The sequence below is a fragment of the Giraffa tippelskirchi genome, chromosome 7 (genome assembly GCF_054371585.1).
Source record: "Giraffa tippelskirchi isolate mGirTip1 chromosome 7, T2T-mGirTip1v1.2.pri, whole genome shotgun sequence".
NCBI classification, from domain to species: Eukaryota; Metazoa; Chordata; class Mammalia; order Artiodactyla; family Giraffidae; genus Giraffa; species Giraffa tippelskirchi.
Genome location: NC_137281.1, coordinates 109,347,573 through 109,368,131, shown reverse-complemented (window position 1 = coordinate 109,368,131; position 20,559 = coordinate 109,347,573). Strand labels below are relative to the sequence as shown.

The window sequence follows — 20,559 nt, the reverse complement described above, 5'->3', positions numbered from 1 at the left end:
GCTAGTCAGTGGCCAAGCAGAAGCTGAAACCAGTTTGTTTCCAAAGCTCATTTTTAGCTAAGAGTCGATGGAGAAGCTATCTGAGCCTGGCAGATTGGATGGAAATTAGGCAGAGGTAAGGAGAAAGACCTTGGCGCAGAGGGAGCCACATGTCATGTGTTAGAGCCTGGGACATCCAAGAGGGGCTGCTGGGCAGGTGGGGACGGGGGTCGTGTGGACAGCAGAGACCACAGGAGTCGGTGGTGAGTCTGCATCTGTATGAGGGGTATGGGGCAGCCTGAAGGTCACTGAATGGGCACCAGCTAAGGAGCTTTTCTTTTTGAATGTACAGGTTACCATAAGCCTGGCTTGGCTCTGCTCTTACCTGGTGTCTCAGAAATCCTGTTTGGGGGTCTTTTTCTCTCCGATCACAATTCTCTCTTGAGTCTAAACCACCAGTGCTCAAGAGTAACCCTGTGGTTCAGAGCAATTCAACCATATGTTTTTGTTTGAACACTCTCCACCCTGAGCAGGCCAGGATTCCAGCAGGTTTGCTCTTTGAGTATCCCAAAGCAAGAAGCCATCAGCGCCTGGAGGCAGAAGTGCCGGGTGGGTCTGGCAGCTTGTGTGTGTGTTGGGGGTAGGGTGGGGGGATGGGTACAGGCCATCATTAGGAGCTTCCTGTCTGCTTGGGCCTCTCTCTCCAGAGACTCTAGAACTTACTTTTTAGAAAGAGATTCCTGGTCAGTAAAGCCCAGAACTGAATGTGGAAGAAGTTCTTTCTCAGTTCTCTGAGAGACGGGCCATGTTGTAATTGTGGCAGCCCAGGGTGAGAAGGTACCTGAGCTAGGCCCTTGGTCCTGTGGTCCTAGCACCCCAATACTGCCGGGGCATTCAACGAGAAGCAGGAAGGAAGAGGCAGACCAGACTCCGCAGGCATGAGGGAAGATGAAAATGGAAAGAGACTAAAAGGCGCAGTTGTACCCTTCAAAGATCTTAAACCTTCCTGAAGAATGCAGTCTCCTGCAAGGGAAGTGAGAATAGTGCAAGGTGCCTTCTGTTGGGCTGAGGGCTGGGAGGGTGCAGGGCATCAGGGCAGGAGCAGCGATGTGGGCTGGGGAGGAGGCCAGCAGAGGAGGCCCGCAGTTGATGGAAAACAGTTGGGCTGGGGCTGCCAGGAGCAGGGAGGACATTGGGGGCCTAGGCCTGCAGGCAGGAAGGAGCAGGTGGAGAGAGTACCGCAGAGAAGCCAGAAGCTGGGGAGATGAGTCGGGGCAGAGGCGTGCTCTGTGGAATCAGAGCTTCATCCGAAAGGAAGGAGAAGACAGAGAAGCAGAGGAGAGACACAGCAAAGCCTTCAGGCTGGCTGCACTCTGCCTCTGGGCCACAATCTTCGCACTCGCCCTTTATGTCTGCCAGCTCACCGTGTGCTCACCTGATGGCGTGGGATGTTTGTGCACCATGGAGCCCATTCTTGGCTTGCATCCTAGAGGGCCCCTTGTCTGCAGATAGGTGGCTCCTGCCAAAGCCCTCCTGCCACTGGGGCTGTTCTGGCTTCCGGGGAGGAAAGCCCTCAGCACCCAACATTGTGTCTTCTTTGTTAGGTGTCCTGGCAGGTTGTGACCACAGGGGGCAGTGTGGTTCCATGGGACACTAATAGAGCATTCCTGTTTTCCTTAAGGAAAACAAGAAGACATTTTGTGAGCAAATAAATGTAAGAATCGTATTAAATTTAGACAAACAAATATCTTAATTCTCTATAAGGTGTCTTGGGACCTGTAAAAAAATGCATGTACTGGGCTGGCCAAAAAGTTCATTCAGAAAACCGAAACAAACTTTTTGACCAACCAATACATTGGCTACCTACAAAAGAAGCATTTAACACATCGTTTTGCCCATTGTTTGTTTGTTTGTTTGTTTTTGCCTGGGAGCACTTTTTCTTTTTATTCCAGTATATTTTGAGGGACAGATGTTCTACGGATCATGCCTTGGGAAACCCTGTCCTAAAATCCCAGTAGAATTACTGTTTTGTCCCCCCTGCCCTCTTAGCACACGTGGCTGGTGCTCTGTCTAGTGTTACTAGGTAATATTTCGTCTGTGCAGCAGCCTCATCTAGGTCACAGGCAGGGATCATATCTTGTCACATGTAGCTTTTCCAGCACCTAAAACTGAGCTGTGGATACATGAGAAATTCAATGAAGATTGATTGCCTGGGTGATCGTTAGACCATGCAGTTTGCAACCAGTGTTTATGACCTGGGGATCAGCTGTCTTGTACTCCAGCTTGGATTTGAACTTGAATAGGCAAAAAAAAAAAAATCCAGTCACCATACAGCACAGCTGTTCCTTCCCTTCCCACACCCTCATGGGGCCACACCATGCCACAGGGCAACACTTTTGCTAAAATAATTTCTCAGAAAATTGCTTTCCTGGGATTCCCTTCCTAAGACAGCTGCAAGGAAGCACAACTGGATCCTATATATCCTGAAACCTTCTGGTAACACCATTGTTCAGAAAAATCCAGAAGATGGGCTCTAGCCATTAGGGGGTTGTTAAAAAAAATATTGGAAACACCTCAGATGCTGTGAGCTGATGGCTGTAAAATGGTGCTCATGGCCCATATCCCAGTGGAATGTGGAGGCCATCTGGAAAAAAAGGGAAAGGCTGAGCTGGAGGTTTCTTTAATAAACCCAGAGTTTCCCCCTGCAGCTGAAGGGCACCTGAAATTTGACCCTCCAACCCCTCTTCCTTCCTTTCTCTCACCTCATAAGGCAGCACGGTGAGGTGAAAAGAGCACAGATGGGGGGCTCTGGACTTAAGAGAGACGTTACTTTCAGCAAGTCCCTTCCTTCCAAACTTGCAGGGATATGGGCTGAACACTGTACTTCACCTCCCAACATCCGCTTATCCTGCGGAGCCGCAGCAGTAACTTGGAAGAGTTGACCGGCAAGTCTACAGCTGGCCTGATTAGTCCAAGTGTTGGGGGAAACACTGGCTGAAACTGCCCACCCTGGCCATGCTCAATGAGTTATCTCACGACAGGAGGTCCTGGTGAGGAATGCATACCTACCAAGCTACCACCAACTGGAAGAATACAGGAAAGGTCAAAAGGAGAGGGAAGACTCCAGTCTATTTGTCCTGCCAACCTCCCAGAAGCCTTCTCATTGGAATCCATCTTGGCTGAGCAATGCGCGTGCCACGAGGAAGAACCCTGAGTCATAGTAACTGGCCAGAGACAACCTGGAAACTAACCCCATTACCATAAAACTCAAGGGCCATGTGGCAGATATGTTCTGGGTTCTCTTATCCTGCTGCTCTCCACCCAGGCACACCTTCCCAATAAATCTCTTGCTTTGTCAGCACATGTGTCTCATTGGACAGTTCATTTGTGAGTGTTAGACAACAGCCCACTCTCAGACCCCAGAAGGGGTCCCCCTTCTTGCAACACAATGACAGCACCATTCCTCCCAAGGATGATTGGTTCTCAGATGAACTAAAACCTGATTTGGCCAAGGAACTGGGAAGAAGTGCTGGGGCATCAGCCTCCCCACCCCCCATCAGTGTTGGATCAAGAAGCCTCTTCTGACCACAAGCAAAACCAGCCTCGGGATGGAGCCTTCACCAAGGATGGCAAAGATAATCAAAGAGTCTGGGTATTTGGTGACATTGTTGATCAACATGCCTAACTAATTCTTTCATACATCCCAGTCCCTAACCACATACATTCCGGCCATGTTTCAGCCAGCCTGAGTTGACAGCACAGTGTAATTGATCCCAGGCAGCAGTCAAATGGGGAAAGGCCAGCAAGCATCTGGTCACAGAGTAGGCACTCAGTAAAGTTTTCTTCTTGCCTCATGCCTACATAAATGCAATCTTGAGAATGTGTCCCAAGAAAACCCCATCTCTTCCACTTTCAAGAGTTAAATCAGGTGCTCTCCTGTGAGCCTAATATGGCACTAGACTCATGGGAGGTCTTCAGTAAATATTTGAATGACTCTTAACCTGGGACTCACCTCTAAACGGTGATGTTGGCCACGCCTGGACTCCAGCTTATGGCTGGCTCAGTGGGAATGGGAAGTGATAATGGATGTGCATGTGAACAGCAGAGGTCTCAGTCCCATTTCTCGACTCTGGGATGAGCACCAGAAGCACGGGTCCTCCACTTCCTCCACCCCCAGTCTCCATGCCTGCTCTCTCGGACATCTGCGACTGGTAAGGTGGTGCAGTCTGTGGCCAATTACCTACAAAGCAAACCATCCGAGGAATGTCTGGTATGCAGGGTTATGTGGTATGGCGTGGGTTTGTTTTTTTCTGTTCATCACTTGGCAAGGGAATCCTGAACTATTTTGTCTGGAGGCAAAGTATAGAGCTGAGGACCCCGGGGGAGTGGAAATTAGTGGGAGGGAGCGGGACAGTTCGGCCCCTATTCCTGCACCTGGGGCTGCATGGTGCCATCATCTACCTGGTGGTGTTTGCTCAGGCTCTGGCTTTTTCCTCTGGCCCCCCAGTGGAAGTCAAGTTGAAATATAGAAGCAGGAGTAGCAGCAGGAGAAGACGCTTTCTTGGGAAGGAAAGTTATAGGGAGAATAAGACAGGCAGGAGGCTGAGCCATTTATAACACAGATGCATACGCTTCACCTTCAGTGTCTGGCTCCTGGGCTTTGTGTATGGGACAGAATGTGGCCTGGGAGTCATGGGATTTGGGTTCTGGCTCTAGCTGAATGATCCTGGGAACATTCCTTGACTTATTGGGACCACTTTGTTTTCATGAGTTAACAGGCCTTCTGCCATAATTTCAGTTGGCTCTGGGTGGTGGATATCCTTGATATTTGATAACTACCAATATTTTGAGTATTAATTACATACCAGGAACCCTGCTAGTCATTTACCATACTTGTCAATTTTCTTTATCATGGCGAACATTAAGTGCTTACAATATGCCAGTCATAGTTCTAAGAACTTTATATCAACTCATTTAATCCTCACAACAACCCTACATGATACTAACCACATTTTACAGATGAGGAAGCTGAGTCACAGTAAGTCAACTGCTTTCCCCTTGTTCACAGCTGGAAAAGAGCAAACCTAAGAAGTGAACCCAAGCAGCCTGGCTAAAAATTGCATCCTCAACCCCTGTGCTCTATTGTATGTTGTTTTCCTTAAAATAAATGAGGGTATTTCCTCCATTTCATGGATGATAAGACAAGAAAAATCATGGGATTTGGCTAAGGTTACACAGCTCTTAAATGATGGAGCCAAGAACTAAACCTAAATGTGTCAAAGGTTTTCTGCCCTCTCAGTGGGTGAATACAGTCAGAGACAAGACTCTTCAAACACCCAGCTTGACCACTGCATCTTGGTAGATCTGATATTGGTGGTCTCCATTTGTATCCATGGATGAGGGTGTCAAAATATAATTTTAAAATAAAAGCTAAAAAACATGAATCTTATACAAATATAGAGTGAACATGCATAAAGGATTTATTGAACTCATTCATGAAGGAACCAGCAGAATGGCAAGTTTCATTCAAAAAGAAAAATATTTATCATTGCTGGAATAGAATATGTGGGCTATCATTGTTAAATTGATTATCTTATAAGGCAGTGAAACTATAACCTTTGGGTTGTAATCTATTCTTCCAGACAAAATCATGGCACCTCTGTAAGATAAGAATCATCTATCAATCCTGTCAGTCTCCTACGATTTCACATCCATTTGAAGTAATCCAGTGCTTCAGTCAACTGGTAAATAGAAGGTCAAAACAAAGGAATATATCCCTAGAAAACTTGATAAGCCTCCAGTGTGTCTCCATGCAGTTTTTCTTTTTCCTAACTCCAAGTTTTGGATACTTGAGCTGATGATCACCGCCGCCCGCCCCCCCGCCCCCCGCAAGGCTGTTATAACCTAGAAGAGCATGATAATTCACATTAGAAGACCACCAGGTTCAAACTGTGGCTCACCACTTTGTGTGCATATTCAACTCTATACTCTCTGAGCCATAGTTGCATCATCTATAAAGATTTTTCAAGTTAGGATAACAATACCCTCTCTTCCATCTCACAGAATTTTTGTGAGGATCAAATAAGAGTGAATAAAACAGCAGATGGCGTCAGTCATTGTTCTGGCTTTTGATTTATGGGGGACCAGCCACTGGGCTCAGCCCCTGCATGTGAAGCGAGGCCTTTGATGAAAAGCAGACTACATTGCAGAGCCCTTAATTAACTCTCTGGGATGCTCCGGCAAACTTCGGTACCTCCAAACGAGTGGGCATCACCTTCGTGCCAAGCTAGCAGAGCAAGGACTGCAAGAGCCTTTGCAGACCTTAGTCATGTAAGGGTCAGAACCGCTGTGAAGGCTGTTTGTGACAATGATGCTTTGGAGGGACACCTCATCAAGTGTCATCTCCTCAGCCATCCCAGCGTGAGCTCAGAAGCAGGCATTTGTCACTGTCTTAACCAGGGGCTGGCAAACTTCTACCATGGGGCCAGATGGTGGATATTTTAGGCTTGGCAGGCCACACGTAGCATCTGTTGTTGCATCGCCTTTTGTTTTTATTTTTGTCTTTTTAAAACGTAAAGGCCATTTTGGGGCTCCCCGGCTGTATAAAAGTAAGCAGCAGGCTGAATTTGGCCCGCAGGCTACAGTTTGCCAACCCAGGTGTTACTAGCTTCAGAGGCAAGCGAACTGCCCCCAAATCCTTTTTTCTTCATTTTGCAGCCATGTGAGCTTAGGCAAGCTTCCTTATCTCCCTGAGCCTGAATGTCCTTGTTGGTAAAATTTTTTCGCAAAATACTGGCTTCTCATCTACTATCTTGCCAAGCACAAGTGTTTATGAGGCTGAAATAAAATGAAAAAGTCCCAGCATGTCCAAGGAGTGTGGCAGGAGGCTTCACTCCTATTGCCTGAACCTGACAGTGGTCTGGACTCCCCTGAACCAAGAAGGGTCACAAAAGGGGAGTTTGGTTCCACGACGAAGGCCTGGAATCAGGCAGGGCTACGTGACAACACCCCGAGGACTCAGATTCAGTTTGTCCAAGGTGGGTTCTGAGCATCTGTATTTTTTTAAAGGCTTCCTTGATGAGTCTGACCTGCAGCCAAGGATGAGAACTCTGCCCTGCAGGAGTCGCCCACTCACCAGTACACAGACATCTGCTATGGTGGGCTGAAAACTGTTGTCCATGCAGACAGCATGGTGCTTCTGCTGGCCTCATTCCCACCCGCATCCAGCTAAGACTGGTGTCCTTCAAAGCAAAGCCTTTCCCCAGTCCACTGCGGGTCAAACTCCAGCTCCGGGCATCAGCTCGGAAGACTGTTTCGTGTCAAAATCAATAACAAGTGTTTTACTGAGAGCACAGAAATGGCAACAGTAGTGGTGGCCAGATCTGCTGTGACCGCCTCAGGGAAGGAAGCTGGCCTTTCAGAGCAAGGCCTAATGCAGGCCTGTTGTCTGACATGTAGACTAGCCCCCTTCTCCAAGCCCTGATCGTAGACTCAGAGACTGAGGCTCAGAGAGGTCACCTAGCTGGCTCAAGGCCACAGAGCTAAGCAACAGTTTTGATAAAGAGAGACATGCAGTGAACCTCCAGTGAGAAGATTCCTCCTGTGAATTACACTCCTGTGGTCTTATTGAAACACTTCCCTTTATGGCATTTTCTTTGTGACCGTGAGATCAAAACAGTGGAACATTTATGCTGAGAATATCCAAGGGGCATTTTTTTTTTTAATCTCAAAGGCTTATGGTTAACTCTTACTTAAGAAGCAAATTCCTCCTCCTTTTGTGGGAATTCAGACCCTGGGCAGTTCTGAGTGGGAGCTGTCCAAGTTGTCATGAATTTGCTTTTATGCAATAAATACATTCCTGAAGACTGGATAAGTAAAATTATTACTTCATAATTTAAAGGGAATTCCTGTGCATGTTTCAGAGTTTGGTTTGTTTTGTTTTAGAAATAGGAGAATCCTTCTGCAAGAAGAATCATTTACCTTTATTTGGTTTGCAAATCTGGATTTTGGCATATTGGGTTTTCTTAATTACTTCTGTAATTTTGACTGTTTCTTTACTGACAGTTCTTCAGTTCTCACAGATGGAGTCTGCTTTGTGAATACCAACTCTTTAGTTCCTAGATGGAAGCAGTAAATGTTTCTTCAGAACCCTTGTGCCAGTCGTTGCTGGACCAGATCACGTCCACTACCTCATTCACCACTCAACAGTTCTGCAGCATGAGTTGTATTGGCTCCATTTGATAAAGATACTGAGGTACAATATCTTTATCTGCTAAAGGGTAGTAATGGCATTCCAACCCAGTTCCGTCTGATTCCAGGGCAAGTGGCCTTTCCAAATCAAGAAGCCCAAGGTTTTTCTCATCATTGAAAAACCAAAACAAAGAAACTCCATCCTCCACCCTTGCATCCCATCTGTGTGAACACACTGAACACTGGCTGTGTAGCTAGGAAACTGGGGTCCTGGGAAGTTGAATGGAGTCAGGGGACCTGTCTTCATATCCTGGCTCTTGGGTCCACGTGTAACTAACCTCCCCTCAGTAAATCTCAGCCTTCCAAGTGATAAGAGGTGGGAAAGGAGGTACAGTTGGACTAGATTGGCAGTTTTCTTTAAAAAAAAAAATTTTTTTTTTTAATTTGGCTGTGCCAGGTCTTAGTTGTAGATCTTCAGTCTTCGTTGTGGGCACGTGGGACCTTTAACTGTGGCATGTGGGATCTGATTCCCTGACCAGGGATTGAACCCAGGCGCCCTCCATTGGGAACACAGAGTCTTAGCCACTGAACCACCAGGAAAATCCCTAGATTGGCGGTTTTCACACTAAATTTTCTTGGAGTCCAGGGTTTTAAGAAGGTTCCCAGGAGCCTCTGCTGCAGGAATGTGTGAAGGGGACCCTGAAAGTCAGGATCCTGTACCTGCTTCAACAGAGCTGCTTTTATCTGCTTTCGTGTTGGGCTTCCATGTGTATTTCCACTTGGAAAAGGGGTCTGGTGCTTTAAGAACTTAAACACGAAGGCTATTTCCAGGTTCCTTCTAGCCCCATCCCCCCCATTAATGTGTGAGTATTAACACCAGGCACTGTGTCCTCTGCTGGGGAGCAGAGGACCCTGCCCTCTGAGAGCCTGACAGGCAAGGAGGCGGGGCAGGGGAGAGGCTCCCTGGCCACGTGAGCACTGCTCTGTCCAGGGGAGAAGCCCTCTGTGCCCACACTCTCCTGCGGAGGCGGTGGGGCCCAGTAAAAGAGCAGCTGTGGGCCAGGAGTCAGGATCCCTGACTCTGGTGACAGTTGTATGCCCTCCTCTGTGTCATCTTGGGCGGGTTGTGAAAGCCCCTCTGAGCTCTCATTCTCTCGAGTCACAGGCTTCTTTTGAGAGGAAAATAAGAGGTGGACATGGATCTTGACACACACGATGTTAGTATCATTGTATTAATGAAAGGAAAATCAAGGCAGGCAGATCCACATGAAGCCAGCAGATTCCAAGCTCCAGATCTGCATCCCTGGGTGAAGCATCCTTGCATTTGGTAGAGCCAAGCAGGCATGTGTGCCCTGATCCTGGTATTGAAGTGCTATCTTTTAAATGTTGTGTCCCTTCTTCCTAAACAGCTTATGTGCCATGAATTGTGATGCCTGGGACAGACTTCAGTCACCTTAGGCCTCCTATAGCCCATTATTGCATGCATCTGGGGAGTGGCAATGAAGTGGTTAAAAACCAGGCTATCTGTTCAGATCCTGCTCTGCTGCTTAATATTCCTTGTGCTTTGGTTTCCGCACTTAGAAAAGAGAACTAGAAATGGGACCTGTGTCGGAGAATTATGGTGAGAATTAAATGCTCTACGACACATAGAGGCCTAGAAAGTCACCTGGCCCATAGAAAGGGTTTAGTTTGTATTAACCATCATGATAACTATCTGTATACTTGTCTGTCTTTGGCACCTAGTGTAGTACAAGCAAGAGCTCAAAAATAGTGCAATAAATGAATAACAGCTTATGTTTTTGTCATTTCTGTTGAAAGAACCTTACGCATATTAACTTATGCAATCTTCATATAGCTCTATTATGTATTACTTACTGTTCCCATTTTCTGGATGAGGACATGAAGGCACAGAGAAATTAGTTATCTGACCCAAGGGTACACAGCTGCAAAGTGACGGAGCCAGTATCTGAGTGCAGGCAGTCGGAACTTGGCAGTTTTTACTCTTCTCCTCCCCCACTAATGTTTATTTGTCAGAGTATCCACCCAGTTATATATGAATATATTTTCAAGTTAAAAAATGTAGAACTATGAAGAGGCATGATAATCAAAAATCAACTTAAGTGTGATCACCCAGAAATGAACACCTAGTTGACTTCATGTGCTGTATCTGAGTTTATGTCTGTGCAGAGTACCTTCATATTGAGATCATGACACCGTCACATTTTATCATGAGCCTGTTATGAGTGGAATTGTGTCCCCCCAAATTCATATGTTGAAGTCTCAACACCCACCCCTGGTACCTCAGAATATGACTTTATTTGGAAATGGGGTCTTTATAGAATGCGTCAAGTTACAGTGAGGTCATGAGGGTGGTCCCTAATCCAACATGACTGGTGTTACTGTAAAAAGAGGAAAAGTAGACACCTGTAGAGGGAAGACAGCCACCTACAAGCCAAGGAAGGAGACCTGGAACAGATGCTTCCCTCCCCGCCCTCAGAAGGGACCAGCTCTACTGAACCTTGGTCTTGAACTTCTAGCCTCCAGAGCTGTGAGACAGTATACTTCTGCTTGAAGCTCCTTAGTCTGCGCTGCTTTGTTCAGCGGCCCAAGCAGACTACAGCAGCAGTCTTGTGATCTCTGCTTACCCCTATTTTTTACTGGAATATAATTGCTTTACTATGTTGTGTTAGTTTCTACTATACAACAAAGTGAATCAGTTGTATGGATCCATATATCCCTTCCCACTTGAGCCTCCCTCCCACCCCTCCATCACTCCCCTCTAGGTCATCACAGAGCACAGAGCTGAGCTCCATGTGCTGGAAAGCAGCTTCCCACTAGTTACCTGTTTTACACATGGTAGTGTGTATAGGTCAGTCCTACTCTCCCAGTTTGTCTCACCCTCCTCTTCCCCTGCTGTGTCTACATGTCCATTCTCTACATTTGCATCACTCTTCCTGCCCTGCTACTGAGCATATACCCTGAGAAAACTGTCATGCAGAAAAGATACATATACCCCAATGTTCACTGCAACACTATTTACAATAGCCAGGACATGGAAGCAACCTAGAACGCCAGTGACAGATGAATGGAAAAAGAAGATGTGATACATGTATACAATGGAATACTACTCAGCCATAAAAAGGAATGAAACTGAGTCATCTGTAGTGGTGTGGATAGACCTAGATTCTGCCACACAGAATGAAGTAAGTCGACTTACCTCTTGTGACTTCATCTCCAACCCCAGTTCCTCCCCCCTCACCTCCGGATCCCATCCACAGATCAACAGTGTCTTTCATCCCTTCCCTGACAGAGTCCTCACTCTGACCCAGCTCACAGATGAACAACCAGAGCCACTCCTATTGCACAGCCTTGCCTACTGGGTGCAAATCAGTGCTGGGTCCCTTTAATCTTTTAAATGGATCCAAATTATCTTTAATTAGTGCCATGTTCTGCTCTGGGTGATGGGACCAGAAAGCCTTTTGAACTGTTTGGTCCCCACTAAGGCCTCGGCTTTCCCAAGAAAAAGTCAAGATTGTGAAGAAGCAGATGGGGAAGTTGTCCCCAGCTGGGTGTCATGGGGAAGAAGGGCTGTCCACAAGCTGTTGTCAGTGTTTAAAAAAAAAAAGCCTAACAGGCAGCAAAGTTTTTATTCTTAACAGAGCTGGATGGAGTACCGGGCCAGCTGTCCAGGTCGCCAGTCTGTGAAGGCACCAGAACACCAGCCAACCAAGTCAGAAAGATGGTGCCACTTAATGCCTGTCTCCAAGTACAGCACCCTATTTAGCTGGTTAAAGGTAAGTGAAGGATGGGACTTCCTTGTCTTTTCAGTGGCTGGGCCTCCATGCTCCCAATGCAAGGAACCTAAGTTCGATCCCTGGTCAGGGAACTAGATCCCGCATGTTGCAATGGAAGATCCCGCATGCCCAAACTAAGACCTGGGCAGTCAAATAAATAAATACTTGGAAAAAAAAAAAAGGCAAGGGGAAGCGATAGCATTTTCTAGAGGAAATGAGGGCGGAAAGCCCCACTGTGGAGCCTCTAGGTTGACCCCATGAGAGACCTTCACCGAGCACTCTTGAGAGGCGGGGGGATGGGACCAGCAGCCATAAGCCTGGACAGTAAGCGGGCCCTGCAGGGCCAGGGTCAAGCAGCTGGATGCATGAAAACTCCGTGCTGATCACTGGAAAGTTGCTATCCAAGTTTGAAATCCTTTTAGATACCTCCCAGGAGGTTATTAACTTGGAACATCACAAAGAAAAAAAAAGAAAATGATGAAATTCAGTTGAGTGAAAAATGAAAGAAAACTTTTTAAACCACACAAATAGACGTTGTGACTACAAGTATGTTAATACCTCTGTCCTGGCTGAGCATGAGAGAGTCAAGACACCCAGTCACAAATGACCGAAAGCTGGGTAAGGAAAGACATTTTCTAATAAGTTAAAGTGTATTATATCTAGAGCAGGTAGACATAAGAGAGAAGTATAATGTTTTATTAAAAACTTGTATCTCTGTATTCATATTCTATATTGTTTTGGGGAAGGGTTGACAAGAGGGCTTCCCAGATGTCGCTAGTGGTAAAAAAATTCATCTGCCAATGCAGGAGACACAAGAGACTCGGTTCAATCCCCAGGTCAGGGATGATCCCTTGGAGAAGGAAATGGTGCCCCACTCCAGTTTTCTTGCCTGGAAAATTCTATGGGCAGAGGAGTCTGACAGGCTACAGTCCATGGGGGCCGCAAAGATTAGACATGACTGAGCACATGAGCAAGAGTGCACAAAATCTATATTTTAGTTGAAACTGAAAGGCCAAGTGTTAAATATTCAACATCAGTCAGATATCATGATTATAGAATAACTTTGGGGATACAAGAATAAGCCTGAAATTTTACTTTTAGATTTTAATTATTTTATAATTTTATTAAGGGAAATGTTATTTTAGTTATTAAAATTTCAAAACCTTAAACTCTGATCTGATGCTACAAGGAAAAAAAAAAACAGAGCAATATAAATTTTCAGATTGCTCCTGTGGTTACTATGCTGCACATTTCTATTGCTAAGTAGGTGTCACACTTAGCTGGCACACATAATATCTCTAACCTTTTGACACAAGAAAGTATAATGTAGTTTATTTTTCAATAAACTATTTTTGGTTTTTTGGCTCTTGATTATTTATTTTATAATAGAATCATTAAGAGTGACGAGAACTCAGCCAAAGGAAGGTTTTTTAATCAATCATTTTGTTGAAAACTTGATTAATGTAAAATGTTAGAAAGGCTTTCTAGAGAATTCATTTACACTGGACCTTGAATTAATCAATATTACATGCTTTCTAAAACTTGACATAACTTGTTTTTAACACCAGTTAGGGCTCAATCCCCCATAAGTTTTGGCGCTTCTGATTTTATGATTTTTTTTAACCATTGTGGGCAGAAAAATGACCCCTCAAAGATTTGTTGTTGTTCTTCGGTCACCAAGTTGTGTCTGACTCTTTGCGACCCCATGGACTGCAGCATGCCAAGCCTCCCTGTACCTCACCATCTCCCAGAGTTTGCCCAAGTTCATGTCAATTGAATTGGTGATGCCATCCAAACCATCTCATCAACTGACGCCAAGGATGCTTATATTCTAAGACTCAAAACCTGTGAATATATCACATTACATGGCAAAAGAGACTTTTAATGTGTGATTAGGTTAAAATCTTGAGATGGGGTGATTATCCCAGATTATCTAGGTGAGCCCAGTATAATCACAAAGACCGCATAAGAGGGAAGCACAGGAGTCAGAGTTAGAGAAGGAGATGGGAAGACAAAAGCAGAAGTTGAAGTGATGTGATGACTGACTTTGATGATGGAGAAGGGGCCTTGAGCCAAAGAATGTGGGCTGCCTCTGGAAGATGGACAAGGCAAAGATCAGATTCTCCCCAGAGCCTCTGTAAGAATGTAGCCCTGCCGACACCTTGAAGTTAGCTCAGTAAAACCTACTTTTCAGTCTGACCTCCAGAATGGTATGATTATAGATTTATGTCACTTTAAGCCACTAAATTTGTGGTTAATTTCTTACAGCAGCAATAGGAAACTTTGGGAAATCTTTTTTTTTTTTTAATCCTTCCTCTTCCATTTGTAAAAATGGCTAGCAGTCTATAGCAACTGCTTTGACAATTAAAAAATTTAGCATTCATAATTCAAAACTTAACAAATGATCTTTTCAAGCTTTTTTTTGAAATCTGTTGTAAAGTGTGATTAGTGAGATAAAAATATATTTTGGAAAACCTCATTTTTCTCTAACACTCCATTGTTTCATATTCTTTATATCAGTTCAGTTCAGTCACTCAGTCATGTCCGGCTCTTTGTGACCCCATGGACTGCAGCACGCCAGGCCTCCCTGTCCATCACCAACTCCCAGAGCTTACTTAAACTCATGTCCATAGAGTCGGTGATGCCATCCAACCATCTCATACTTTGTCGTCCCCTTCTCTTCCCACCTTCAATCTTCTCCAGCATCAGGATCTTTTCAAATGAGTCAGCTCTTCGCATCAGGTGGCCAAAGTATTGAAGTTTCAGCTTCAGCATCAGTCCTTTCAATAAATATTCCATACTGATTTCCTTTAGGATGGGCTGGTTGGATCTCCTTGCAGTCCAAGGGACTCTCAAGAGTCTTCTCCAATACCACAGTTCAAATGTATCAGTTCTTCAGTGCTCAGCCTTCTTTATGATCCAACTCTCACATCCATACATGACTACTGGAAAAACCATAGCTTTGCCTAGACAGACATTTGTCAGCAAAATAATGTCTCTGCTTTTTAATATACTGTCTAGGTTGTTCATAGATTTTCTTCCAAGGAGCAAGTGTCTTTTAATTTCATGGCTGCAGTCACCATCTAGAGTGATTTTGGAGCCCCAAAAAATAAAGTCTGTCACTGTTTCCATTGTTTCCCCATCTATTTGCCATGAAGTGATGGGACCAGATGCCGTGATCTTAATTTTCTGAATGTTGAATTTTAAGCCAAGTTTTTCACTCTCCTCTTTCATTTTCATCAAGAGGCTCTTTAGTTCTTCTTCACTTTCTGCCATAAAGGTGGTGTCATCTGCATATCTGAGGTTATTGATATTTCTCCCGGCAATCTTGATTCCACCTTGGGCTTCATCCAGCCTGGCATTTCACATGATGTACTCTGTATATAAGTTAAATAAACAGGGTGACAATATACAGCCTTGATGTATTCCTTTCCCTATTTGGAACCAATCTGTTGTTCCTTGTCCAGTTCTAACTGTTGCTTCCTGACCTGCATACAGATTTCTCACGAGGCAATTCAGGTGGTTAAAGTCCGATGCTGTAAAGAGCATTATTGCATAGGAAGCTGGATTGTTAGGTCCATGAGTCAAGGCAAATTGGAAGTGATCAAACAGGAGATGGCAAGAGTGAACATCGACAGTTTAGGAATCAGTGAAGTAAAATGGGCTAAAATGGGTGAATTTAACTCAGATGACCATTACATCTACTACTGTGGGCAAGAATCCCTTAGAAGAAATGGAGTAGCCATCATAGTCAACAAAAGAGTCTGACATGCAGTACTTGGATGCAGTCTCAAAAGCGACAGAATGATCTCTGTTCATTTCCAAGGCAAACCATTCAATATCACAGTAATCCCAGTCTATGCCCCGACCAGTAACGCTGAAGAAGCTGAAGTTGAACGGTTCTGTAAAGACCTACAAGACCTTCTAGAGCTAACACCCAAAAAAGATGTCCTTTTCTTTATAGGGGACTAGAATGCAAAAGTAGGAAGTCAAGAGACACCTGGAGTAACAGGCAAATTTGGCCTTGGAGTACAAAATGAAGCAGGTCAAAGGCTAACAGAATTTTGCCAAGAGAACACACTGATCATAGCAAACACTCTTTATGTACTTTATTTAATTTCTGGATTAAGAATGATTCATCATGCATCCTTGGAGAAGGCAATGGCAACCCACTCTAGTACTCTTGCCTGGAAAATCCCATGGACGGAGGAGCCTGGTAGGCTGCAGTCCATGGGGATGCTAGGAGTCGGACATGACTAAGCGACTTCACTTTCACTTTTCACTTTCATGTATTAGAGAAGGAAATGGCAACCCACTCCAGTGTTCTTGCTTGGAGAATCCCAGGGATGGAGGAGCCTGGTGGGCTGCCATCTATGGGGTCGCACAGAGTCGGACACGGCTGAAGCAACTTAGCAGCAGCAGCAGCAGCAGCAGCAGCATACATGCTTAGATGATTTCACATTTCATTTTCACCTCCTGAAATTTTAAGATGGGTGGCAAAGCTGACACTCTGCTTCTAATTAATCTCAGAAGGCATGAAGAATTTCTAAACAGAACATTTTTTGGAGGTTTTTTACAAAAAAAAATCAAGTATACATCTAGAATACTTATCAGAATTTGAGAGGAAATACTCACATATACATCTCTCTGAATGGTTGTTCATACTACCAACATTGTTTCACCAATTAGCTACATATGCTGTCAGGAGGGGCTTTCCTGATAGCTCAGTGGTAAAGAATCTGCTTGCCAGTGCAGGAGACTTGGGTTCAATTCCTGGGTAGAGAAGATCACCTGGAGAGAAGGAAATGGCAACCCACTCCAGTATTCTTGCCTGGAGAATTCCATGAACAGAGGAGCCTGACTGGCTGCAATTCATGGGGTCACAAAGATTCAGACACGACTCAGTAACTGAGCACTAGCCATCATGAGGGATATTGTTCGCTGATTCCCTGACCTCCTAAGCAGTCACCCAAACCACAGGGACACGAAGCCTGGAAACAAGACTTCCCTGACTCCCTGGCTAGCTCTGTCCGAGATTGGCATCTGGAGGGGATACAGAAAATAAGGAGAGGCTGATGTCTCAGAGGCAATGCAGACAGGTACATAAGCAGCTCCATCTGTGGGGTTTTGCATGTGGTTGGGGGCATCTCCTTGAGAATCACCCACTTAGGTGCTCCAGGATTCTGAAACCTCAGAGTGGTCTGACCACTTCTGTATGGTCTCTGAACTTCCAGATTTGAAAGCGGCCTTTGTGACCTGTCTTCTCACTGCTGTCCCAAGGTTGTGAATGCCTCTAATTCTCTGCATTAACCTCCTCCTATTCAAAATACCTAGAACAGCTTATGTTATTTTGACCAAAACCCCAACTGATACAATCACATACACAGTCACAAAATCACTGATCACACTCAAGTTCAGCGATGATGAAGAATCTTGAAGTAGACATTGGACTATTTGAACTTCCAAAGTCTGAAGACCAAGCAAAGCAGATCTTGGCTGAATATCAAGGCCATGTCCACATTTCCAGGAGTCCCTGTTACTGTCCAGCCATAGGAAACCCACAGGTCTTAGCCTGACTTTCACCTTCAGTGACACTGCTTAGTCTTCGTAAACTGTCCAGACTGTTTTTACCAGGATGAAATCAACACAGTGAGGTCATGCTGCAAGCCAGATGGGCATTTACATAAACCACTTTAAGCAACAGGAGGAAAGAAACAATGACCAACACATCAGGCTGGATACTTAGAATCTTCCCACATGTGAAGGTACAAGTTGGGACTGGAACAGTAACAATAAAATGCATCCTTGATGGTGCAAAAGATGGAACCAAATGAACCAGAGTGGAGACATGGGTGAAGAGGACAGCCCAGAGACAAGAAAAGGAAAATCTCTGCACCCATTATTGAAGTCTGCAGTTCTCAAAGTGTTTGGCCTCTGGACCCATTTACACTTTTAAAAATTATTGATGACCTCAGAGAGTTTCTGTTTATGTGTATTGTATCTATTGACATGTACTATTCTATAAATTAAAACTGAGAAAAATTAAAAGCAAGAATACCCAGCACAGGGACTTCCCTGGAGACCCAGTAATTAAGTCTCTGCACTTCTAATGCAGGGTGTATGGATTTGATCCCTGGTGGAGGAACTAAAATCCCACATGCTGCATGTAGAGGCCAAAAAGAAAAAAAGAATACCCAGCACACATTCCATTACCTGACAGAGTCAGTAGTCTTTGGAAGACCCTACTGTACCCTCAAGGAAATGAGAGTGAAAAGGGCAAAAAAAATCGTAATATTTTCAGAAAAACAGTTTTGACCCCACATCCCTGAAAGGATCTTAGGGACTTTCTGAGGCCCCTGCCTACATTTTGAGAACTCCTGAGCTAGGTTGTTATTTTTAGCCTAGCTCGTTTAATTTTCCTGACACCTTGAAAGGGTTATATTCCCTGTTGCCATTTTACAGATAAGGAAAGTGAGGATGAGGAAGGTCTAATAACTTGCTCTGGGTAACACAGCTACTGAACAGCAGCCAGGTTTCAACCCTGCTCTCTCTGCCTCCAGGGTCTGCATCTGAAGAGAAGACTTGACCACTGGCAGGGCCCGGCCCAGGAGGGACGTGGCTTGAGAGGCTTCAGGCTGTAATGAGGGCCCCCCACAGTGGGACAAAGGGACCTTCAGCTTCCCATCAGGTAGCTGACTGGCCATGAAGAGGGGTGAGAGTGTCCAAGTTCAACTGGATTCCGTGAACACACAAAATGTGTACCCACATATGGTCTGGGGGAGGAGGCACTGGAGTGGGGGAAACAGCAGAGGGGAGACTTGGCTGCCAGTTCAGGCTCCGCCATTCACCTACAGCGAGTGCTTGGGCAAGGCTCACCCCGGAGGGGCCAGGCTAGAGGAGGCCTCAGGCAGCCCACCCTGGGAATATCTCCCCAGCTCTGAGCTCTTAACCCTGCATCCAAATGGGAACCTCAGGGTGGCTCGGTGAACTGGGGTGGAAGATAAGTCTGCACAGCCTGAGAGGAAAACAGCTTGATTCTCACAAACCTACATGGGTGCAAGAACAGCCCAGGAAGTCTGCGGCTTTTTTCCAGGACCATAATAGGTGATTTTGCTCTGAAGCCTGACAGTGGGAGTATTGGTTGAAATCCACCCAGAGTGAGTTTTCTATTAAAACAGCATTCCAGAGCTACCGCTGGCCTTCCGCTGGGGAGCTCTGGTTCCAATCTCAAAGATGTCAAACAATTTTAAAGGCACAGGGGCTCAGTTCTACCCAGCAAGGCAGCAACAGTGGAGGGCATGTGCTCAATGGCATTCCCACAGCAGATGCTCAAGGCAGGTCCACCGCAGCCCCCTCACCATCTCCCACCCCAAGCTCTGATCCTCCCCCTGCTTCTGCTTCCCAGGTCCAAGCTGGGCTAGAGGAAGAGCTGGTCCTCAAAGGGAGGTTGTCCATACTACCTACACTTCTGTGTGTGGGGTGTGTGTCCACAGCCTCAGGCATACTCCCTATTCACACACCTGGCTTCCAGGCACACTGTCCGGAATCACAGGCCCCAACAGGTCCCCTGTGGCCCATGTCCCTTCCAGTTGGGCATTCTCTGCATGCCACCTCCCTGTCAGAGATGGCCACACTCAGCAATCAGCAGTAACACTAAAAATAGCTCACATTGTGCGGCTCTGTACACCTCACACTTCAGTTCACCTGCCCTGTCTCTCGGGAGCTTCACAAAAACCTTAGGAGGTTTCAGATTTCCCTCCTTGAGAGGTGAGGAAGCTGAGGGCTGGTGGGGTAAACGGGAGAGTCTGAGGAGTCCAGGGAGAGCGGCCCTCAGTCCTAGGTCTCTCTCTCTTTCTCTCTCTCAGCCCTGGATTCTCTCTGCTGTGTGGAGGTTTGGAGCAAAGTGGGGAGCAGGAGAGGCTCAGGGCAGTGGAGCTCAAGGGTGAGGGTTGGGGTAGCTGATCTCTGGTAGCCCATCAGCCATGAGTCCTCATAGAATCATTCTTTAATGATAGAAACGTACAAGTTTCAGGACTTGCCTGGTGATCCAGTAGTTAAGACTCTGCCTTCCAAAGCAGGGGTTGTGGGTTCCATCACTGGTTGGGGAGCTAAGATCCCACATGCCTCCAGGCCAAAAGCCCAAAACATGAAAAAGCAGAAGCAATGTTGTAACAAATTGAATAGACTTTAAAAATGATCCACACTAAAAGTCTTCTTTAAAAAAGAAACACAAGTTATCAGCCAAAGAACTTGTTTGACCTTAATTCTCTTTCCAAAAGAGCACCATACCCCCTGCCCAACTTAACCCCATATCCTGTGCCCCATCACCTTCTGCCTCCTGATTTGTGGGAGTGAGGCACCTGCCCCTGGAATCTCTGGAGTGTTAGGGGGCAAGTCTAGCCTTTGAAAACCCCTTGTGTTGTGATCATGGCCACTTAGTAATGTGCCCTGTGAGAAGGGACCCCGTCTTATTTTTCAGCCATGACATGATAGCCCCTGTCTAGCTTCCCTGGGGTCTGGTCCCAATGAGAAAGACAGCTAACTCAGGGGACCCACAGGGAATGCTTTCCCAGGTAAAGCCACTTCTGGGAAACAG

The 20,559-nt window shown here is 45.7% G+C and overlaps 1 long non-coding RNA gene across 1 annotated transcript in view; it reads left to right on the top strand.

Annotated features, from left to right (window-relative positions):
- The first annotated feature begins 5,722 nt into the window (after positions 1-5,722).
- Positions 5,723-20,559, top strand: part of LOC145512859 (uncharacterized) — a 39,732-nt gene continuing 24,895 nt past the window's right edge. Inside the window, exons 1-4 of the long non-coding RNA XR_014058861.1 lie at positions 5,723-8,233; positions 11,215-11,372; positions 11,829-11,963; positions 18,524-18,651. This is a non-coding gene — a long non-coding RNA (uncharacterized LOC145512859). The remainder of the gene's footprint in view (positions 8,234-11,214; positions 11,373-11,828; positions 11,964-18,523; positions 18,652-20,559) is intronic.